This window comes from Phyllostomus hastatus, unplaced genomic scaffold (genome assembly GCF_019186645.2).
Source record: "Phyllostomus hastatus isolate PE091 unplaced genomic scaffold, TTU_PhHast_1.1 phas_scaffold_585, whole genome shotgun sequence".
NCBI lineage: Eukaryota > Metazoa > Chordata > Mammalia > Chiroptera > Phyllostomidae > Phyllostomus > Phyllostomus hastatus.
This window is the reverse complement of record NW_025334037.1, coordinates 12,748,398-12,773,579: the sequence shown is the minus strand read 5'-3', so window position 1 is coordinate 12,773,579 and position 25,182 is coordinate 12,748,398. Positions and strand designations below refer to the sequence as shown.

At 35.1% G+C, this 25,182-nt stretch overlaps 1 pseudogene; it reads left to right on the top strand.

Annotated features, from left to right (window-relative positions):
- The first annotated feature begins 1,465 nt into the window (after positions 1-1,465).
- LOC123809917 lies at positions 1,466-12,244 on the top strand (annotated as a pseudogene).
- The last annotated feature ends 12,938 nt before the right edge of the window (positions 12,245-25,182 follow it).

Below are 25,182 nucleotides of genomic sequence, written 5' to 3'. Positions count from 1 at the left end.
TTATTAAAAGTCTGTCCCTGGAGCCAGGTGGTGAAATCTATGCTGTTGCGATTCCAATCAACAGGACTAATTTATTACAACATCTTGCATAGCCCACATTAGTCAGGTCTATTTCTTCCTAAGGACATTTTTTAGGCTGTTTCCAAACATACTGCAAGTCTTAATGTACCCTAAAATATAAGTAATTTCCAGAACTAAACCAAATCACAGTAACCAATATGTTGGAAGTATAATGAGGTCATATCATTTATATATGATTCCATTAAACAGTAAAAAGACTTTTCTAAGCATACTTGGAAAGTAGCTCTGTGTAATGAATGCTCCTATTAAAGAAAACACCCTAGATTCACATTTTAGAAGATCCTAGATCTTACCTAAGACTCCCGGGATTTTTTATTGATACTTCCAACAAATCTTGTGTCAAAAGAGAAGCAATTCCCCACCAGTTCATGAATCATCGTGCTTACAGGAAAAGGCATCTTCCTTCTAACTTTCAGTAAACACCTTTAACATCTCTCCTCCAAATGAAGTAACTAATGACAAACTCCAAATGTCAGAAGCTCCTCAAGACATAGATGGAGGAGCTACTTAAAATTATGAGTCAGAGGCTTCTCTATATAAATATTTCATAGCTCTAAAGTGTCTATAATGCTACCACACTAATAATAAGGAGGCATTTAGATATATATTGTCAAACTGAACGAACGTCAATCCTCCACTGCTTTCAAGTAATGTATGCTTTTTAATGTATTGTAATTTGCTAGTCCCTCCCACATGTAAAAAAGATTTTATGAGTATTATGAATTTGGGTAGTCTTGCAGGTGGAAGGTATGGGGACAAGAAACTAAAATATTCTCCTAGTTTTTAACCTGAAATGCTGCAACTTTTCTACTATCAACACAGACTAAGAGAAAATCAGGAAAAAATGAAAAGAATATAAATGAAAGTGGAAGTGGAAGCAAGTATGAAATATACTTCTGCAGATTTAAAAATGTACATCCAATACATTTAAACAATTCAATTGACAATTATTTTTTTTGTCATGACAAAGAGAAGAAACCAAATTTAGTTATACTAGTAACAGGATGGAGTAAGAGACATAAAAAATTAGGCAGAAACTGTGCCTGCTGTAGGAAGAATTAGGAATGAGAAATCTAAACACAGCATGCAACCTAGACAGTGTCCTCTCTCCATGTTTCACTCTGATCTTGTTCTGTGCATTGAATTTCTTTTCTTTTTTTTTCCCCCTAGAGATTACCCTCCTCATCCTACATAGAAGACTACCACTACTCTCAGTTCTAAAGATTTTTTTATTACATGAGGAGATGGAAACAGTTTTGTTATATTTCTTAATCCTTCTATGGTCATCTTTGCACTCATCCTGTCCCCACACACCTCTTGACTTTTATTTAAATCTCCCAGGCATGGAGCTTCACATGGCCCAGATTGAGTCAGAAGTCTACTCATGGCTGGAAGCACAGTATCCGGCAGTAAATTCGTGGCTGCAGAGGACCACCTTGGTGCTGACAGGCACCATGTGGCAAGACTAGGTCAAACCAGTAGCATCTCCGCCACTACCATGAGCTCAGGTAATGTGATGTAACTGCCAAGCTATAAAATATTATATCAGTTCTCAAAGACCTAAGACCTACCTGGGAGAGAGATTAGATGTATAAAAAACAACACTGAAAAGTCTTAGAAAAACAGACAAGACACATTTTTCCTGTTCTTCCCACCAAGGACAACTAAAACCCTGGACATTTCATGTAAAACGAGCATAAGAAGACTGTTATAAAGTGGAGACACAAAGGCAGACTGGCTAGAGGCATTGCAATCTAAGGAATAAGAGGTTGGTGAATCTGTTAAGTTTTCTTTTTGCCTCAAATATCCTCCACTCACAGCCCCAAAACCTGGCAACCCTGAAATGTCAACAGTCAAATAAGAAAGAAAGTCCAAGAAAGGAAGTCTGCTCTCTCTAGCCATTGCCGAGAAAAGGGAAGACTAGCAAAAGTAAATCATGTTTGGCAATGGCTGCTCTAATCCAGTCAAATTTCACAGTAACAGTAGTGACTCACCTCCAGCCTTACCAGCAAAGTGTGAGGGGCAGCCTAGTAGGAGGGGCCCCGAACACCTTCCAGTATGGTATCACAGAATCCCAAATAGGAAGCCGGGACATTTCTCCCCACTAGGAGCTTTAGAAGGCCTCCCTTGAATGTAAATGGGATTAAATGCAAAACATAATCGATAAAACATTTGGAAAAAATGGAAGAAAATCTTCAAGTTTTGGGGAGAGGTGAAGAGTTCTCAGACGATACCAATAGTATGGTACATAAAAGGAAAAAATTGATAAATTGGACTTTATACAAATATTAAAAAAACTATATATAAAATTTTAAAAAACAACTATATCTATGCTAAGAGAATGAAAAGATAAGCTACAGACTAAGAAAATATTTTCAAACCATATATACCACAAAGGACTAGTATCTAGAACATTGAGAGGGCTCTCAAACCTCAACAATAAAAAAAAAATCAGTCAGAAAATGGAAAAAAGATAGGAGAGACACTTCACCCACAATTTCAGATAAGAAATAAGGACATGAAAAAGTTCAACACCATTAGCTATTATGAAAATCCAAATAAAAAACAATGAGATACCACTATCAGAGTTATTAAAAACTTGTTTGATTGACAAAAAATCTATTGTTAACAGAATGTAGATAAACTGGGTCATACTTACATTGCTGGTATAAAGGTAAAAATGATTCATAGCCACTTTGGAAAACAGTTTTCCAATCTTCTGCTAAGGAAAAAAAACATGGAAATAACACATGACCCAGCAATTGCATTCCTGAGTATTTATCCCTAGATAAGTAAAACAGATAAAGACATGTTTTCATGAAAGCCCATGTATAATTGTTTAAAAACCCCAAACTGGCAACAATCCAGATATTCTTCAATAGATGAATAGTAAAATGAATTGTATTAGACCTACACCATGGAATACTCCTCAGTAATAACAAGAAAAAAAAATATTCACACATACAACTTGGACAACTCTCCAAAAAATTATGTGGAGTGAAACAAACAAATCCTCAAAGGTTACATATTACATTACTTCATTTAGATAACATTCCTGAAATGATAATATTATAAGAATAGTAAACAGACTGGCGGTTGCTGGGGATGAAGCAGTGGGTGGAGATGGAAGGACAGTGGGTGTGGCTATCCAAGGGCAAGAGGAGGGGTTTTTGTAATGATAACAATATTGCAAATCATGACTGTATCAATGTTTTAGTCTTGATTTCATGCTAGTTTTTCAGATTATTACTTTTGGGAAAACTGGGTAAACGGTACACAGAATCTTTCTGTATTTAACTGCATGTGAATCTACAATTATTTAAACATAATAACAATTAAAAAGTAAACACCATTTAAAACATCAGGACCACATAATAACAAAGAAAATTACCAAATAAATGCAAAAGAAGTGCAACAGATGAATCTGTGACCCATTGTACACAAACATTCTATCCTTGGGTGACCCCCAGAAGGTGGAAACTTGCACAGCCTTGAAAAATAAGTCAGTTCAAAAAAGAAACAGAATAAATGCAGCCTTAGCCGAGTAACACAGTGAGCAAAAACGTGGAAACAGTGACGCACATGGCATGTGGGGCATGTGGGGTCAGTGATCACGGACAACTGACTACAGAATGCATGATAAAATCAAATCATTCAGAATAAAGCAGACAGCTTATTTTTTCTGCCAGGTCTCACCAAATCAGGCCACCGCACCACACATCACCTTTGAAAGTCTCACTGCTCATCAAATTCATTTTCCAGAAAATTCTCAAAATCCCAGGTATTCTCTGACAGTCTCACTTAAAAACACTTTATTACGACATATTTTCTTGATCTCTTTACCTTAAGAATAATACAGACCCTGGAAATACTAGTTTTTGTGGGTATAATAGGAACTTCCTTCTGACAAGAAGAAATCTTGCTTTCTCACCTACCCCCAGTACTATTTAATTAATTCACTTCTTGAACCTCATCATGGTGGCAAACAGGCTCTTTTTATGCAAAAGTTGATTTTTTTAGCTTAATAAGTAAGTAATAGATTTTCAAAACTGCACATACAAGATTTTAATAAGAAAGATGTTAAGAAAGTATCATGTAAATAGAACTTTGAAATAGAAGAAGTGCTTTGACTAGATTTGAAAGCCTGCTAACACTTACTTTCAGGAGACAGATTTTCCAGAGTCTAGCAAAAGTAGCATTGTGTGCTTTTTCTAAGATATTCTAGTCATTTTTATTTTTCACCAAATAGCTTTAGTTATGGGAAGCACTTATCTATACAAAATCAATCATTTATAGAATAACATTGAAATCTGTTGTTAATCTAAGTGATAGTCAGATAGTATCAAGTTATATAACATTTTTAATGTATTTTTTTAGTTTATTGTTTCCAGTTGGTGGCTGAGTTATTGTTAGCTTTTTAAAAATATGAAATGGTGAAAAATTTTTGCATCTATTATAACCCCTTATGTCCAAATAGTAAATGCAACTTCCCACTGTGTTAGAATACTATTTCATTTCACCTCTAAACAGGTTTGATCAGGAAGGAATTAGTCATTACATTAGACAACCGAGTGATGGATGGGAACCCTGAGACAGAGAGAAATTTAGTGAGTTTCTGAGGTCTCATGGCTAATGTGAGACTTAGCGTGAAAACTACAACTTTGTATGAAAGGCGGAGGAGTGAACCGGCATCCGTTGGCTGTCTATGCTGGGCTGAGCATGACGAAGACACTATAACCAAATTTTATCTTCTTTTACCAGGGTAACAACCCAATGAGCTAGTTTTGTAATTTACACTATGCATAATTTGAGAATCAGAGGGACAAATTAATTTACTAGAAATCACTTTCCTAATATGAAAGCTGAGAATAAATTTTACGTTTTCTGAATGCCAATGCAGAATGCTTTCACCCCTAACTGTAAACAATAGTAATATTATGTAATATGTATTAAACATTTATATGTGAAAAACATTGTTTTTAGTAATTTTCAATGACTATTGTTTTGTTTTCTGCAAAGAATGCTTTCCCTAAGATAATAGGGATGAACCTCTCCATTTCAATTGGAATTCTTCTCCAGCCTCTTTTTTTTTTTTAAGTAGGAGAGAAAAGTCTTTTACTTCTCTGATCATGCAGCTATAAGGCTATGAGCCTGGGATTAGGCAGCCAGCTCTCTTATTTCATGGCCAATTTCGTATAATAGAACAAAGGCAACATTCAGAGAAAACAGATTTAGAAGCAGCATTTTTGTTTTAAAAGCTGTGTTTCCAAAAATCCCTATAGTTCTTTAGAAAGATTTATTGCTATCTAAGTAGCAGTTTTGATGTTAACCAATCATAACGCTTTTCATTTTTTGGTTTTGCCTTGTTTTAGCAATGTGTAGGGTTTCTTTCTCTTGAAAATAATTTTACCAATAGAAGATAGTTTCACATACATTGTTTAATTCAAACTTAAAGCTAAACATAAGATAGTTCATCCATTCATTCTATATTATTGAGACCTCATGCAAATGCTACTGTTCTCAGTGCTAAAGATACCAAAGTGCAAGAAATCAGGCCACATACCCTGTCTTGTCATAAGGTGAAGAAATTGAGGGACTGGGAATATAAGTGTTTTTAACGAAACTTTCAGCTTTACTAAGTGGAAAAGGAACTTGATCTGACTTTCAGAGTTTAAGTTCTTATTGTTTGATAATGATCCTAATGAGAGTCTGTTTCTCACTTCCATTCAGTCTCTAGAGCAACGCAAATTTAAGTATAAAATTTGATTCATGGTTGCTTAAGACATGAATATTACATGACTTAGGAAATGTATGGAGTCATAAAACTCCTATTAATTGAATATTGTATCCTTTGCTTAGTTAACTTAAGCTTTGCTAAGTCTAAAATGGTTAGAGTTAAGAGAAAAACAGATCTTTGGAGAAGTTACTCTGAGGACATTTTTCCATATTACACTTTACGACTTATAGGAATTCATTATTTGACAGTGATGTATGTTTAAAGCATCCTATTTCAGATACTTTGTCTCAAAGTTAGAAACTCGTAAAACAGTAAATGGTTAAGAACCTTACTAAGAGAGATCTAAGTATGCTTAGATTTGCAGTCAAACATCTAGATCTTTCATGAATTTATTTAATAGAAAATAAAATGTCTGTGAATTGAATTTATGAGCACCTAGAACTCAGAGTGATGGAAAAAAAAAAACAGATCTGGAGGCACTGGTCATAGATTTTCCATGAGTTTGTGGATCTTTCTAAGGATTTTTCGTGAGTGTCTCAACTCACAAATTCCTTTCTTAATTATCTCTTAATTTAATTTATCTAAAAAGAAAATCTTTTTGACCAAGCTAAAGTCAGGTTTTATCTAGTAAACAGAGGCCAGGGAAAAAAAGCTCACAAGACACAAACATGACTAACAGAAATCCAGAAGTTCCCTACACAGGTGTTTCCAAAAATAACTTGGATTGATGTGACTCAGTGTCGAATGTATCTGGAAAAATTATTGTCTCTCATAAATATGTGGATGCAGCCTACATTAACTTTCATAAGGGGCAATGTTATTTCAATAGTATCAAGGATGGCCTTGCAGTGGTGATTACAAGGACCAAGGGTAAAAAAAGATTCATTTTGAAGTCAAATTTACGAGAGTTTAAGTAAACCATTCATCAAACACTTACTTCATATTAAGAGTTGGTTTAAAATTATGCAGTGCCAACTTCTGAGTTGGTTCTTTCACATGCTGTCACCTTAGATTCACAACAACCATGTCAAGTAAATGTAATTTTTCTCTCTCCTCTCTCCAGTATTTTTTAAATAACACACCAGGAAACAGATTCAAGCAAGTTAAACAACAGCAATTTGTGCACCTGAAAAGTAGTTCAGATATACAAACAACAATAGTCAACAGGTCACACACACAAACCAAAAAATTAAAGACTGTTTGTTCTGAAACCAATCTAGTTGGTCAAAATGAGACTGGAAAAATCCCTAACATTATTTATTTAGCAAAGGTTCTGAACATTTTAGCATTTGAAAACTTTGCCATGGAAACTGTCATTTTTATCAGAGATCATGTACTACCTTGTTTACACTCTGTGTCCCATGGGATAAAGTGTTATATCTACATCATGCTGCTCAAAGCCAAATAAAGTTTCAACCTCATCTACCATTCTGTGTCATTTCCCTGTACCAACAGCGTGCACACTAAACTAGAGGATGTTTTTACACCACACACAAAAATACACTCAAACTGCAGTTTGAAAAGTTTTAAAAGAAAACATGGATACCAAGATCTTGGACATTGCTCATGGAAATATTTTATCTTATATATCTCCCCAGGCAAGAGAAACAAAAATAAATAAATAAATAAACAAATAGGACTACATCATTCTAAAAAGTTTTTGCCCACTAAAGAAAACCATCAGCAAAATAAAAAGACAACCAACAGAATGGGAGAACATATTCACTGATACATCTGATAAGGGGTTAATATCCAAAGTTTATGAAGAATTCATACAACTAAATACCAGAAAAAAACCCAAATAGTCCAATTAAAAAATGGACAGAGGATCTGAACAGATACTTCTTTAAAAAGAGGACATACGGATGGCCAATAGACATATGAAAAGATGGTCTACATCACTAATCATTAAAAGAATGCAAATTATAACCACAATGGGACTTCATCTCATTATTGATGATAGTCTGTCAGAGTGGCTATCATCAATAAATCAACAAACAACAAGTGCTGGCAAGGCTGTGGAGAAAAGGGAACCCTTTTGCACTGTTGGTGGGAATGCACACTGGTGCAGCCACTATAGAGAGCAGTATGGAGATTCCTCAAAAAATTAAAAATGGATCTGCCTTTTAACCCAGCAATTCCACTTCTGTAAATATAACCGAAGGAACCCAAAACACTGAAAAGGACATACTCACCCCAATGTTCATTGCAGCACTATTTACAATTGCCAAGATATGGAAGCAGCCCAAGTGTCCATCGGTAGATGAATGGATAAAACAACTATGGGACATTTACATAAAGGACATAAAGGAATGCTACTAGGCAGAGAAGAAAATATTACTGATTGTGACAGTAGAGATGGACCTGGAGAACATTATGCTAAATGACGTAAGCCAGTCAGAGAAAGACAAATGCCATATGATTTCATTCACTGTGGAATATAATGAACAAACTGAACTAACAAGCAAAATGATAGACTCATAATAGTGAGCAGGATGAGAGTAAGGGGTAGAGGTTACAGGGTAGAGTGATTGAGCAAAAAGGAAAAAGGACTCATGGACATGGACAACAGTATAGTGATTATGGGTGGAGGGGTATGGGGGACTACATGGTAAAAAAATTTTAAGAAAAAAAGAAACAAAAAATATGGCAAGATAATTCTTTATTGCTAAACAATGTTCCATTATATATATATATTTATGCTCTATCTGGAAAAAGTCTTACCACTGTTAAAATAATGAGAATGCTTTGTGCGACATTGATGTAACATGGCAGCCAAGGAGAATGGACTGGAATGCACATGCATGAACAGTGATGACTTCACTGTACTAGTCAGTGGCGGTGGTAGACGCCATTGAATGAGCATTGTACCATGTGGTCATTGCATTCAAAATGATTGAGTGAGTAGAGCAATGAATCTGCATCAAATTTTGCATTAAGCTTGAACATTCCTCCATGGAAACTATTCGGATGACTCAGAAGGCCACAGCCATGGGCAACTGGGGATTGGCAGCTTCATTAAACAAGGTACCCACTTATGCATCACATCTCATGCCGTTTTTGGTGAAACATCAAATCACCCAGGTGACTCAGTCCGCCCACAGATTTGGCACCCTGCAGCTTCTGTTTTTTCCCAAAACCCAAAACAAAAATCACCTTTGAAAGGGAAGAGATTTCAGTCCATCAATGAGATTCAGGAAAATAAGACAGGGCAGCTGATGGCAATTGAGAAAACTGTGTGAGGTCCCAAGGTGCCTACATTGAAGGGGACTGAGTCATCGTTGTCCTATGTACAATCTTTCTTGTATCATATATCTTCCTCAATAACTGTCTCTATTTTTCATAGTACATGGATGGATACTTTCTAGACAGTGTGTATGTGTAAGTGTGTGTGTGTGCGTGTGTGTGCACACATGTGTGTATTCACGTCATATTGTCTTTCTAAGGTTCATTTTCCCTCTCTGTGTTCTCACATGAAGAGAAAAAATTATGAAGACAAAAATTTTATATTTCCCCTTTTTAGCACATAACTCAAATATTGTACTTAAGCTCCCCTAAAAATAAAATAAAATAATAAAATACAATACAATAAAAATAAAAATTTGTTGTTGCCTGAATGTTCCTCAGGCTCTTGTGTCACTGTGCCCTTTGTCTTATTTCTCTTCCTGAGACACCCCCTCTCCTTCTGTCTTTTCGATGTATTTTTCCTTGTACCACTTCTCACACTTCCCTCCTCCCCACTGCCAGCTCACAGTTTCAGCTAAAGAACTCCTTACAATTATTTGCAGCCCAACTCAAAGTCTACCTCTGTAAAGCATTCTCTATTAATTCTCCCTCTTCTACCCCAATTTAAGTGAAAATACGCTCTCTTCTCATTATTATTCCAAAGACACTTTATGCACATATTTAATGCCCTACACTGTGTCACCAATAGTCTCTTTAATGCTTATAATTTTAGCTCTGTAAAGATAGAACTAGATTTTCTTATTTTCTCTCAACTTCCTAACTTACTGCTTTGTGAATGTTATAATTTAGTACAGCCCTGGCTGGTGTGACTCAGTGGATTGAGTGTGGGCCTGAAAACCAAAGGGTTGCCAGCTCGATTTCCCAGTCATGGCAAATATCTGGGTTTCTGGCCAGGTCCCCAGTAGGGGGTGTGCAAGAGGCAACCACACATTGATGTTTCTAACCCTCTTTTTCTCCCTCCCTTCCCCTCTGTCTAAAAATAAGTAAATAAAATCTTTAAAAAGAAAGAATTCAGTACATATTGATAAATTAAAATTATTTTGTTAAGTGGTGACAAAATAGTTAATACATTATTGTTAGAAAGATATGTATAAAGATAGATTGATAGCTAAAACTCATAGACTTCTATAACAGAAAATATATTAATAGCATTCATCAGAATTACTCTTATAAGGGAACAAAGCTTGGTAAAAAAGACAACTGGAAATGTTCTGTGAATACAAGATGGGATAACAAAAGCTTGATTATCAGCCAATTTCAGAAAGTGTGAGACCAGCAAAAGAGTTAGGTGCATCACCTAAGGTAGAAAAATTAATAGAAGAGGGAGGTAATCTTGGGAAGATGGATGGATGGAATTGGTCAGTGAAATTACTACCCAAGAGGTGGCCAAAAGCTGATTAAGAGCACTCTACTGAGTACTCCAATTGTGGCTTAGTGCATGTCTGCACAATAAATCTCTCCTCAAAGACTTCCATTTCTAAAAGCAAGGGAGAGTGATTACCCTGTTACACCTGTTAAAACAAGAATGCTAAAAATTCAGGATAATACATAATAAATATATTTCTAAGTTTATAGTTGTATTCTAAGTTCTAAGTTGTATTTTCAAGAAAGCAAGGAAACCCCCAGAGGTTAAAATCGAAGCAGAGGATAGAACACAGGTCAAGAGCACATTGGGTGACCTAAACCAATGTGGCAGTCTCCGTGATCAAATGGATTCAGTTGTAATGACTACATAGAGATATGAGTCATGACCTTGGACTTAAAATGGATTTGGAGGGGCATCCCCTCACACAGCTTCATTGTTGAAAGTCTCAAAAAAGAAAAAGGGTGAACTAACACAGTACAATTCAAAAAGGGAGAAAAAGATGACTTGTCTGAGTCTTGAAGTTCAGTACGGAAAAAGACAATGTTTCAACTGAGGCATATTAAACAACTCTCTTTAGGTGATGAATTTATATCCATGCAAGTATCATAATATTGCTGCCACAGTTTTAAAATACATATACAAATTATCGGGCACTTCTTTCTTCAGAGAGTGGAGTTCATACCCCTGCCTTGTGTGGGTGCTGGATTTACTGAGTTATTCATAACACATAGAATATGGCCGAAGTGGTGTGGATGACTTCTGAGACTGTCATTAAATGCAATGCTGCTCCCCCCTTGTTCTCTCTTGAATTATTCACTGCAGGGGGGATCTTGTGCAGTGTTGTGCAGCTATATTAACCAGTTTTATGGAGAGAGTTGCATGGAAACAAACTCAAACATCTTGCCAGCCACAAACAAGAATTTGAGGATTTCTGCCAACAGTTGTACAAGTGAGCCTCTAGAAAGTCAATCCTTCAGCCCCACTCAAGTCTTTGGATAACTAAAATTTTACCAGTGCTTGTAACTGTGACTTTGTGAGCCATCCTGAGCTAGAACCAATAGGCTGTACCACTCTAGAGTTTCTGAATCACAACAAAGACCAGCTATGTCAAAATTTATAAATATTATGATAATAAATTATAATAAGTGTTTTTGTTTAAAGCTTCTAATATTGAATGTATTTGTTGCAGAGAGGAGGACATAAAATGCAATCTTTTTTTAAAGATTTTATTTATCCATTTTTTAGAGAGGGAAGGGAGGAAGAAAGAGAGAGAGAGAGGGAGAGAGAGAGAGAGAAACATCAATGTGCGGTCGCTGGGGGCTGTGGCCTGCAACCCAGGCATGTGCCCTGACTGGGTATTGAACCTGCGACATTTTGGTTCACAGCCCACACTCAATCGACTGAGCTACTCCAGCCAGAGCGAGAAAACGCAATCTTATATAAAAAATTTTAACTTAAAATCTGAGGCCAGGTTGATAGTATCCCTCTGGGGTCTGGCAGAAGCCAGCCGGAAGCCTGTGTAAGAGACAGATGCTCAGGACAGACTTTACATTTACAAAATTCCCAACTAAGGCCATGATGAAAAATTCACAAATTAAACTTTAAAATGAAAATATCTGAGAAGGTAAAAACAACCTGCAGAATAACAAAAAGGAAATTGTTGGCACACTTTTAGGATGTGATGACTTTGTCAATATGGTGCTGAGTGTGAAATCTCAGCAGAAGAGAGAACGATTACTAAATTAAACCAGATTTTGCTCAATGGAAATAATATAACAATTCTGGTTCCTGGAGGGGGAGGACCTGAAGTATGAATGCATTCCCTTGACTGATGCTAGATTCTTTGTCGGCTCATAATGACAACAATATGTAATTTTTTTAAGCCTTTCAATGTCTGGATTCTGTGAAGCTAAGGTTCCCATTAAAGGGAAATGCTTTGAACAGGTGTTGTAAATGCCATTTTTATAAGTTAATCATGTTTATCTAAAGAGAGTCTGTTCTTAGAAGACTACAGTAAAGGTGTTTTTGATTAAAAATATATAAAAGATTTAAATAATGATTATTTGCAAAGTTGATCTGGATATACATATATGTAAAATTATATCCCAAATTTAAAGTATATATTGTTCTCAAGAATCCAAAGAATATTTTTAACAATGTACACAGTGTTAGATCAAAAGAAAATTTCAATAAACTTCAAAGGATTTTTACTCTTTAGGTCATATATCTTTAACCATGTCTTAATCACATCAAAAATAAATATTAGCCCTGGGTGGTGTAGCTCAGTGGATTGAGTGCAGGCTGCGAACCAAAGGGTCACCAGATCGATTCCCATTCAGGGCACATGCCTGGGTTGTGGGCCAGGTCCCCAGTGGGGGCCACCTGAGAGGCAACCACACATTGATGTTTCTCTAACTCTCTTTCTCTCTCCTTTCCCCTCTGTCTAAAAGTAAATAAATAAAATCTTAAAAATATATATTAATATCATACCTAAAATATTTACATATTTGTGAGATTAAAAATCACTTTTCTAAATATCTCAAGTCAAAAAATTTATAATATATATTAAAATATTTAACTCTGCAAATAATTTAAATATCCATTTTATACTTTGGGGAATGACTAAAATGATCATAGTTAAATTTTTAAATATGAATATTTATACTTGAAACAAAGAAAGACTGAAAATTGACAAACTAAACTTTTGAGTTAAACAAATAAAAAGAATATAGGACAAATACAGTAATAAAGAGATTTTATTAAAAATTAATACTAATCAAAATTGGTTTATAAAGGTAGGGAAGAAAACCCATCTACTCTTCAACACATTTATATAAATAATTTCATAAAGTTCAATATGCAATATTCATTTAAATGAAGGATGATAATCAGCCCAGTAACAACTAGAGAAATTAATTATAACACAAGACTTCAATTTGAAAGGATCAGAGAGATGATGAAACATTAAGTAGGAATAGTAAAAGCTAAGATTTTCAGAGAGAAACCTACAAAAGACAGGTCAGCATTTCTTCTGAGGCTGACTTTCCCCTGGGAGTATTTGTTGATTCTGGGTTTGAACAGGAGTTTGAGAATCCAGTTTTTACCTGGGCAAAGGGAAGCTGGTGAGGGACAATTTAGTAAATATTTGGTGAAAATATTAGCCAATCAATAGTCTTCTCACCTGCACAGTTATAACATTTGCTTAATTCTCATACTTTCTGGGGAAAAGACCTATGAAATTAAGCTAAAATCTTCTTGAAATCAGAGCAGGATTTTCGATTGTGCACAGAAAAGTTATTGAAATCAATAAGTGAATAAAGAAAAGGTATGCATTTTATGTTTCAACAACAAATACAAAATGCAGTTGGAAAAAAGATACAATTCAAAATAGTATCCTGAAGTGTCAAAGAGCTATGAATAAATCTTACAAAAACATACATTGGATAAAATTATTTAACAAATACATAGAAAAATTTCAATATGTTAATAAATATTTACAAAGATGTCAGTATGCTCCCAAATTTAATGCAGCCCAAATAAAAATCCTATTAATTTGGGGGAAGTGTCAAAGTTATTCTGATATTTTCTAATCATTTTAAAGACCAAGATGGCCCTGGCAGTGTGGCTCAGTGGATTGAATGCCAAACTGGGAAACAAAGGGTCACCAGTTCAATTCCCAGTCAGAACTCATGCCTGGGTTGCAGGCCAGGTCTCCAGTAAGAGGAGCTCAAGTGGCAACTACACATTGATGTTTCTCTTCCTCTATTTCTTCCTCCCTTCCCCTCTTTAAAAATAAATAAATAAAATATTTTAAAAAGTAAAAAAATAAAAGACCAAGATAAGCCAAGGTTCAAGATTTTGAAGTAAAATAATTTAGCTGCAGAACCACCATACATCAATAGTTATTAAAAAGAAAAGAAATTAAGAAAACATGGTGTTAACATGGAGAACAGACAAATGGAAGAGAAAAGGTTCAGAAAAAGAACCAAATACCTGACTTTTGATACTGCCATGCAGTACATGTTTAATAGGTGATATTGGGTTAATTCACTACTATCACAGGAAAAACATGAAACCTAAACTCTAATCTGTACCTATGAGAGGCAGAAAATATTTCCCCAAAGATGTCCATGTCCAATCCCAGGAAACTGTGAATGTAGTACCTGATTTGTCAAAGGCAAAGGTTGCTAGTCATCTGACCTCAATATAGGGAGATCATGCTGTAGTATTTGAGTGAACCCACTGTAATCACAAAGGCCTGTGAAAGTGAAAGAAGACAGAGGACAGTTCAGAGTGATGTAATATGGAGAGGACTCAAATTGCCTTGGCTGGCTTTGCATGGAGAAGGTGGTCATGAGCCAATGAATGAGGGTAGGTGTTCGAAGCTGGAAAAGGCAAAGAAACATTCTCTGGTGCAGCCTCCAGAAAGAAATACTGCCCTGCTGACACCTTGTTTTTGGTCCAGTGAGACCGGAGTCAGACTTCTGATCTATAGAACTGGAAGAGCATAACTTTGAATATATTAAGCCACTAAATTTATGACAATCTATTTTATCAATCACAGAATTAAATGTCATAGACAAAAATCAATAGTAGAGAAATTATAAATCTAAATCTAAACTTCAAAGGTAATTATGGAAATAAACTTCTTTAATACATAATAAAAATACTGCAAAATTAGGGTGTAGACAAAAATTTCTTAAGACTTAAAAAACACTAAGTAATGAAAGAGAAACAAAATAAAATGGGTTATATAAATATTAAGTTCATTTTTTAATTGCCATTAAAATATAAAAGGCAAGTCATAGATTGGATAGAGGTAATTTGTATATATTTACTGCATATATATTGTATTCAAAGGACTTGACATAAGATATATAATGATCTACATCAATTATAAAGAGGCAGACAACCCAATAGAAAAATGGTTAAGATATTTAACTTTTTAATTGAGGTGTCATTGACATACAAAAAGATGTACATATTTAATACACATACTTTGATGAGTTTGGAGATAAGTACATACCCATGCAACAGTCATCATACACAGTCCATAACCTTATTACCACCTTGAGAGGTTTTCTCCTTTCCTCTTTTAAATAAAAATTTTTAACACAAAATCTGTTCTCTTATAAAAATTTTAAATATTTAATACAATATTATTAACTATATGTATTATGCTGTACAGTAGATCTCTAGGGAGTACTAATCTTACATAAATGAAAATATGTACCCTTTAATCAGCGCCTTCCTGATTCCCCTTTCTTCTAGCCCCTGGTAACTGCCAATCTTCTCTTCACTGCTATGAGTCCAACAATTTTAGACTCCTACCTAAGTGGGGAAGTATTGTATTTGTTCCATGTCTGGTTTATTTCATGTATCATAATGTCTTTCAAGGAATCATTCAAATTGTAGTTCATTCATATTGAGGCTGATTAATATTCTGTTGTGTTTATATACTACATTTTCTTTATCCATTCATCTGTTAATATAGACTCTTTCCATGTCTTCACTAATGTAAATAATGCCACAATGAACATGGGAGTGCACACACATGTATTTCTTCAAGATTTTGATTGTAATTATTTTGGTAACAACCAGACGTGGGGGTATGGGATTATATTTTTGTATTTAATTTTTAATTTTTGAGGAAACAACACCCATTCAATAGTTGCTGCACCTGTTTATATTTGAAGGCACTTTACAAATGATGACATAAATGGGTAGTTAGCAATTAGTCATTAGAGAAGTGCAAATTAAAACCACAATTTGAGACTACTACACACTCAGCAAGATAGCTAAGCTGAAAAAATGACACATTGATTGATAGGTACATATATACATACATATATAACACAGTCACTTACTTTTGTAAAAATACAGTAATTGTTACTTTCTTTCACAGATGTTGGGTGTGTAAGTTGGTCCAATCACTTTGGGAAATGATTTGGCAATATCTCCTAAAGCTGAAAATATCCACAATTTATATTTTAACAATTCTGTGTTTAAGTGTAGGTGGATATTTGTGTTCTCCACAATACCTGTGTACAAGTATTCAGAACAATGCTATTTATAATATGCAAAAATGGAAAAACATAAGTGTCCATCAGCACTGGAATGCATACATATGTAGCATTCAAAACATTGAATATTGTTCATCAGTAGCATTAACAGAACTACAACTGCACAAAACCAAAAGGATGTCATTCATATCTTTGTGCAAAAGATGCTTAAAACTAAAGAGTACTGCTGGAATATTTCCCTTATATAAAATTTAAAAATATTATAAACTTTTAAATCATTTATGACTAATCTATGATTTTAGAAAATGATAGTAATTATCTTTTTGGGTAGGAGGGGAAGGGAAGAAAAAGTGGCAAAAGTATTATACAAAGAGGTTTTTGTGGATGATGTTAATGTTCTGTTTCTTGACAGGTGATAATTATATGAATGTGGTCATGTTTTTGCATGCATTTTGTGATCTAATAAAGAGATTCTGAAAGTAAATACATAAGCAATTTTAAATCAATTCAATTTCATGGTAAAAATTCTTAGAAGATACAAAGAAACGACCTTAGCTTGTGAAAATTACTTAACAAAAACTATCAAAACTCCAAAGCCAAAACTCTGAAATCAGGAGCATAAAGAGAAAGCCCAATATCACCAATCCTACACAACATTGGGCCAAAGATAAAACAAAGGCAGTAATAGAGAAGAAAAAAATATCTAAAAGTTTGTAAGAAAATAAACTGTGGACATTTTGAGAATTTATTATGATAGTCTACATAAGAAGACCAAGAAAATAAATAGAAAAAATATTAAAGTTAATCATTTTTGCAAGTTGCTAGATTTGACATCAAATACATTATTTATACAAGTAAAAAATAACATTTTAAAAAACAATATAAAATGTGTTGTTTATAACAATAGAAAACATAAGATCTTTGAACATATATCTAAAATATGGCTATTCATAGAAATATACAAACTATCAGTTAGTGAGTGACATTACAGAAGATCTAATTATTGATTTTCCAGGTTCTTGGGGAAAAAATCTCAGTGATTTTTTATGTCAATTGTTCTCCAATAACTGTTTAATTTCAATTTCAATTATAATTACAGGTAGTTTTTCTATAGAAATTTAACAAACAGAAATTAAAGTTATATGGAGAGGTGATGGTCTGTTAATATTTAAAATAGTTTTGAAAAAAGATAAATGGCTTATGTTTCCAAATATCAAATATTACGCTAAAGATATATGGATAGAGAACATAATACTGTCTCTGAGCTAGATGGATAAACAAATGCAACAGGGAGTCCAGAAAAATACTCACATACATCAGGGTGTAGCATAGGGGTGTTATAGATCACAGAAAAAATATATATATTATTGGAAAATAGATGTTCATTAAAACTTATTTAATAAATAGTCTGAGAAAATTAGTTATCCATATTGTAAAAGTAATGTTATCATGTTATCTGTATAGGTACCAAGCACAACAAATAATCACATGGATTATCACAAATAATCACAATAATCAGATGGATTAACCACATACACATGGATATACAAGGGAAAATTAGGATTACTGTTATGAGTACAGGAAACACAGAGTTTATTCTTGTACTATTATTATTTAATTATTGCATTATTTTCCATGCAAACAACTGTAAACCTACTTTTGCCCCACCCTGTATTATATCAAAATAGTCTGTCTCAGAAGATATTTGAGAAAATAAAAGACTGCAAAAATGCATGTCATATAACAGTTCATTTTTTAAAAGATTTTATTTATTTTTAGTGAAAGGGGAAGGGAGGAAGAAAGAGAGGAAGAGAAATATCAATGTGTGGTTGCCACTTGAGCTCCCCCTACTGGAGACCTGGCCTGCAACCCAGGCATGTGTCCTGACTGGGAATCGAACTGGCGACCCTTTGGTTCACAGGTCAGCACTCAATCCACTGAGCCACACCATACAAGGCATAATATTCCATTTATATAAAACTTGATACATGCAAAATATTGTATATTCTATATACAGATGCATATATACACAGCAAAATTATAAAAATGAGGCATAGGAAAGAAAGGTTTGTAGTTACGAAGGAGTGAAGCTAAATTAGTCTTAATTGCTTAATCTGCCATCATCAGATGTAGAAATTAAATTATTACTGGACATATATATTTGAAAACACTGATGAATTTAGGGAAATGCTATATTTTAATGTTGTTTATAGAATTCTATGTTATCCTATCCAGTTATTTAATAGTTCTAAGATGTGAATATTATAATAAAGAAGTCTTAGCTTTTAATAGCTTTTTAAAATGTGTTTCCCTGACACCGTTGATTGTTTATCCAGTAATCATCTTCTTTTCTTACAAAACATTTTTTTACTTTAAAATTTACTCTTTCCTCATGGAATTCAGGAGTAAATCTTTATTGTGCTAAACCAGTCAAGAGATTATGATTCATCCTTCTAGGTTCCAATTAGGAAGGAGCATATGATGAAATTCTAAGCAATGAACATAAGCGGATCTGTCCTAGAAGCTGATTAAGACATTCTTTTTTATCTGACATACATTGTTGTCATTGTGAGAATATTGAGTTTTAATTGTTACCGTGAGGAGGACTTAGGCAGCGTTGAGGGGCATACTAGAGTAGGTTACTGGAAATAAACAGTCTTTAGTGACATCCTTAAGCTGCTCAGTTAACCGATCTTGGAAACACACTGCCTCAGAACTTCTGGTTATATGAACTAATAAAATGCCCTTATTAATTAAGCCACTTTGACATGAACTTTCTATTACTTGCACCATAAATGATACACTGTTACAGTAAATATAACACACTGGATGGTCACCAAGATGGCTTCTTCAGTCTGACATGGGAGATATTCTTTGAAATGTAATCATCAAAAAGACAGCACCACTCTCTCCCAGTCTCTGTAGGAGGCAGTTAGCAAATACAGATGGTCTGATCGCACTTAGCAAAATGCTCACGAATATTCTACTTTTACACTTGTTCTATTCAGTGCTTAAAAACTATCCTGCCATTTGTTTAGAGGGCAGAGTCGCATCCAGGCTCTCTTGTCTATTGCAGTAGTCATGAACAGTGTCTTCCCTGCCTATTTAACTTGTCTGGTGGTGTTTCCTACTACGCAATATAGTAGGAAAAAAATGCTGCACTGCCTCAAGAGTCAGAAGCTAGGGATCTGATTTTTAAAATAGCTGTAAACTTAAAATCTCCAAAATGTGGCCCTGGATGGTGTGGCTCAGTGGATTGAGTGCTGGCCTGCAAACAAAAAGGTCACCAGTTCAATTCCCAGCCAGGGCACATGCCTGGGTTGCAGGACCAGGTCCCCCAGGTGGGGAGATATTCAATTGATGTTTCTCTCCCTTTATTTCTCCCTCCCTTTCTCTTTCTCTAAAAATAAATAAATAAAATCTAAACAAAAGTTAAAAATAAAATCTCCAAAATGTTTGTTTATTGTTTGTTTATTGTTTCTTTATTTTATTTGTTTCTTTATTGTTTCAAATATCAAATTCTCTATTTGGTGTAATGGAGAATATCCAAAATAAATAAAATAAATGCCTGCCCTCGAGGAATTTACAGCCTAAGGAGGGCGGAAGAAAGAGTTAACACAAGTCAACAATTAATAATATTAGTATTGTTGTCTTAGACCCTGAAGGTTAAAGAGCAAAGGGTTGTGAGGACATAGAGAAAGGAAGGATCATATCCTACTCATTCCACAGGGGTGTCCAACTCTCGGCCCGTGGGCCACATTTGGCCCAGGATGGCTATGAATGTGGCCCAGTACAAAACAATAAATTTAGTTAAAACTATTTTTTTTGCTCATAATTTTTTGTTAGTGTTTATGTGTTTAATGTGTGGCCCAAGACAGCTCTTCCTTCAGTGTGGCCCAGAAATGCCATAAGGTTGGACACTGCAAAAGGGAGGTATGAAAATTTTTCTTTAAAACGACATTTGAAATGCTCTACATTACAAAGTAATGGGGAATATGCACTGCACAGGAAAGTCCTAGAGGGAATTAAAGCACTTTATGCGGTCAGCAAACAGGATACTGTGAGTGGCCCCTTTCTATCTCTAAGCTAGTTTCTGTTTTTGTAAAGCAAGAGATTTAGGCTGGACAATTATAAAGCTATCTTTCAGTTTAAAAAAATTACATTATGTTATGCTTCATGCATAGTCCAAATAAGAAGTTAAGTAACATTGTTGATACTTGCTTTAACCTTGAACTATTAAATAATTTACAAAAGTGTATTTACCAAATTGGAAAAGGAGGACAGCTTTTGAAAGAGACTAAAAAAAGAAAGACAGACACATTTTGTAATCTAGTAGCAAAGTGGCACCACATTTGGCTTCATGGCTCATTGGGTCTAAATAGCTTAAGATATTTTCACTCCTTCTAGCCTAGCCAATTCTTCATTGTTAAAAGTCACTAAAGTGGTATCCCTTGGTATTAGAGTTGGAGCCAAATGTTTCCTCTTATTTGTAAATTTTGCAAAAGAAACACTTTGTGCTGCTAGAAAGGGAGAATAATTCTTCTAATGGGCACTTATTAAAATAGCAATAATGTTGTTTCCAGTATAGTAGGTCCTAGGAGAACGTGATGAGCATACATTATCAGCTTTCTCCTTTGTGTATGATAATATAATTATATTTGCTGAGTATTAATGGGTGCAATTAACCAATTAGGGTATATGGTACTTGTCCCCTAAATGGAGCCTGCAAACAGCCCTTGCAATTTGGCATCTGAAAATGATTGTAGGTGGGAAAAGAGTCCTAATAAAGGCAGTATTTGTTTGCCAAATGTTGTTGAAACTCAACTTTTAAAGTCAAGCCAAGTGAATGGATTTTACTGTCACTGTTTTAACTCTTTCATTTTAATTCCCACACTAGAAATGCATTCTTCAAAGAATTCTTGCATCCTCATATAATGAACTCACTGTTTAACCACAAATTAGTGCACTGAAATTTCCAAGAAAAGACAGCTTTTGCTTTTTTATAACTTACTAAATTCATACTGTCTGAGGAAAATAATTCCAGCATCAAAAATAAACTATGGCACATCACATTAAATATGAATTTGTATCTATTAACTTTCCACAAATACAATGCCGTGTTCTGGAATGAGTCTCGAGAAGTGAAGGTATTCAAATATAGAGCTTAATCTTATCTGATGTATCTTCACTATTCTTTCAGCTTCTCTTATTGCACAGAGGAAATATTCATGATGGAACTGTCAGAAAGAGGAAGAATTTTCTCAGTTGATGTTTGACTATAAATTCAGCTAAGCACCTTGCTTTCGTACCCTTGGGAAAAAGCTCCATAATAACAATGCCGATCGCTGTGAACTCAGAAGAACGCCTACTAACAGGTCAAATAATTCAGCCTTTCACTAAATGGTACCTCTGTAGACCTCTAGGGGTCTCACTTCTTTATCTGTAAAAATGGAACCAAAAAATCAAAATTAGAATAATTCACACAGGGCACCATACTATCTCTAAAAAATATCGAAAGCACAAATGCTTATATTTTTCCATTTTTATTAAGATTTTTTTCTTTCAACCCGTGCAACTTGGTGCCTGAGCAAACTTTCTTGTTCTATGTGGTAGAAAATATTTTGTAAGCTCTGTGAAAATTTTGTTTGATTAAACTAATATGTCAATGACCCTGAACTAAAATGAAGGCCAGCTTACTTAGGAAGGGGAGTGTTAACATAAAAGATGACATCAGTCATTCCTGCTCTCAGTCATCTGTAAAAGAGGCTGTATTTTCTCACTTAAAAACAAAATTAAAAATAAAAACTCAAGCTTAGAAACAAAACAGGATGGAAAGAGGAACATGTGCCATGGGCCAGTGTGTTTCTCTGGAGTCCCGGTGGAATGGGATGAGGTCAGTGACCAAAGCAAGGTGGACAAGGGTCGCAAACCTGCCCTCAGTGTATTAGCGAGAATGGACTTACTTGTGGCATGTTACCTTTGGTATCTTGCCCAAGATTTCTGACCGAGCTGGACTAACACAGGTGCATCTTCTGTGTCCCACAGACCCATAAATTAACAAAAGGAAAATGAATAAAAGAAGACTTCAAGGAAAATATGCTTAATATGCTTAGTGGTTTACACATGGGGCCACTAGAAGATCTTTAGTAGCAATTTGTGTGTTTGTGCGTGTATGTGGACAATTCAGTGTTTGTGGGTTTGTTTATTAAGAGAATTGCAATGTGTGTATTCTTGAGCAAGTCATTTTTCTTATTTAGGCACCATTTACTTTTTAAATTTGTGAATGAAATAAATGAACTACTCAGGTAATTCTAAACTTTTACTTTTGTTGGGTAGGATAGACAGCAAACCAAGGCAGGATGGAGGGAGATGTGTCTCACCTGTTGACCCAACAGTCCTAAGCCCAAAGTCCCCAAAGATTTGGGTTCCTATTACTTGAAGGGGGAAATGATAGGTGACAGCTAGGAAGGAGCAGCTAGAGGGGAAGTGACATCAGGGGCCTCACCATTACAATCTAACAAAGGTCTTACTTACTACAGGGAGCAAAGGAAGACATGTCTCACCTATTAACCCAGCAGTCCTGAGCCTGGTTCAGTAAGACTGCCACACATTCTGAACAACAAGCACAACTATGACAGCACAGGGTGTGCTTGGGGAGCCCTTGGAAGTCCATGTGTATCCACTCCACTAGCTGGGAAAAGGAAAACCTTGAGACTGTATTTTTCCCAGGGCTTAGAAGGGGAAGGGGCTTTACAGTGCCCAAAGAAAAAGCCCGTAAGACAACTTCGGTTAACTGCCTGCCTCCTGTCATGTATACAAATTGAACAAATAGAGCCTGGAGCAAGATAAGGATTGGGGCTAACATTGGGCTAACACATACCTACATTTGGGTAGTCACATCTCCCTGGGGGAAACTTGGCACTACCTTTACCCATCAATCAAGATGTAATTCCCTCATCCCCACCCCACCAACTATTTAAGTCCTCAGAACAAAGGACTTGCTACCTTTGCTCTCTTGTCACATGGGGAACCACTGGCCAGCTGGCCTCTGGCCACCCAGGGGCTGGCCTCCCAGCCTCTGAGCACTAGTAAACTTTGCCTGGATGCTAACAGCCTTGTTGATCTGTAATTTTTTACTATATCAGCGAGAAGAACCACATTTCTCCCTTAACACTTTCAACATCATTACAACATCACTAAAACTTCTTAAAGTTAAACCACACCCAGGATTCCAAAATAGAAAATAGATAGAAATCATGGACGAGAGGCATGAATCCTGACTTACGTATTAAAGAAACAAGCTGTAACAATCTTAAGGCAAGCAAGTGCTAACATATATTCAAAAACATATAATCCTTATTATATATTCACAAAATAAGCAGAAGGAAAATTCCTAAAAGTATCTTATAAAACCAGTACAACATTAATATCAAAACCATAGAAAGAGAATATGAGAAAGGATTATTATAGACAAATATTTTGAACAGCACTCTGAATATCCTAAATAAAATGTCATCAAATATATCACTATCTTAATATGTGTATATATGTGTTTTATATATACTTATACATGCCACATACATATTCATAAAACATGAATTGTCTCAAGATAAAAAAAATGATAAACACTTTGTCAGTGACATTGAGAGTGAGGAAAACAGGCTTTCTCCAACATACTGGTGGTACTGTAAACTGGTACAATTTCTATGGAGAGAACTGTCAATATATGCTGCATCATAGTTCTAAATGCATGACACTGATTTAGCATTTTTTTCTATTCCTATAAATAATTATACATATTTTAATTACACATAAGTATATCATTGCAGTATTATTTGTGAAATTAGAAGACTGAAAGAAACTAAATGTTCTTCTGCAAAAAAAAATGATCAGCTAACTCATATCAATAGAATGAAATTCTGCAGAACTGGTAAATCAAAGAAAAATTAAATGTACTAGTATGAAAAAGATGTCCTGTATATAGTGGTAACTAAAAGCAAACTGAATTACAGTAGAGGGTACAATATGCAATTCTTTGTGCAAAAGATGCAAAATTACATATATTTGAAAATACATAGATTGGGTCTGAACATAAAATTATTAATACCATTTGCTCCCTGGAAGGGACCTGTGTGGTTAGAGAAAAGACACAGAGATTTAATCCTGCTTTTTTATTTTCTGTATTTCTGATTCTTTGACATTTGGAGCCTTGCAGACTGGAGAGATTGCCCTTTCCAGGGCTAGCCAGTTCCTGGAGATAGTAAAAGACTCACCAGTGAGCAGCCCTTTCATATGCAAACCAAGCACTGCAGAGCCTAATTCAACTACCTACTTTATCAGACCTTTAGACTGGGCACTGTTTACCAGCTCTGAGAACAAAGTACAAGGCAACCAAGGACAAACCCTGTGCCCCAGAGCCCCTGACATTCAATGCAGCCAACCCTAAGTCTGTTTACCCTGTCTCTTCCAAACCTTCCTGTTGAAAAGATGGGTCTTGTCCATCTTTTACCCTGCCTGCTTTTTTGCCTCCTGGCCAATTCTGGGTGCTTGAGACTACCCTGTGAAATCCATGGTTTTCTGGCTACTTTACTGTACATCTGAAACTGGTGCAGAATGGTACTAAATGTAAACTATTTAAAAATGATTTGGTGTAGGCACAAGGACAGACAAACTAAATGATGAAACTGAAAAGGGAGCCCAGAGAAAGACCTTCTGTGTAAGGAAACATG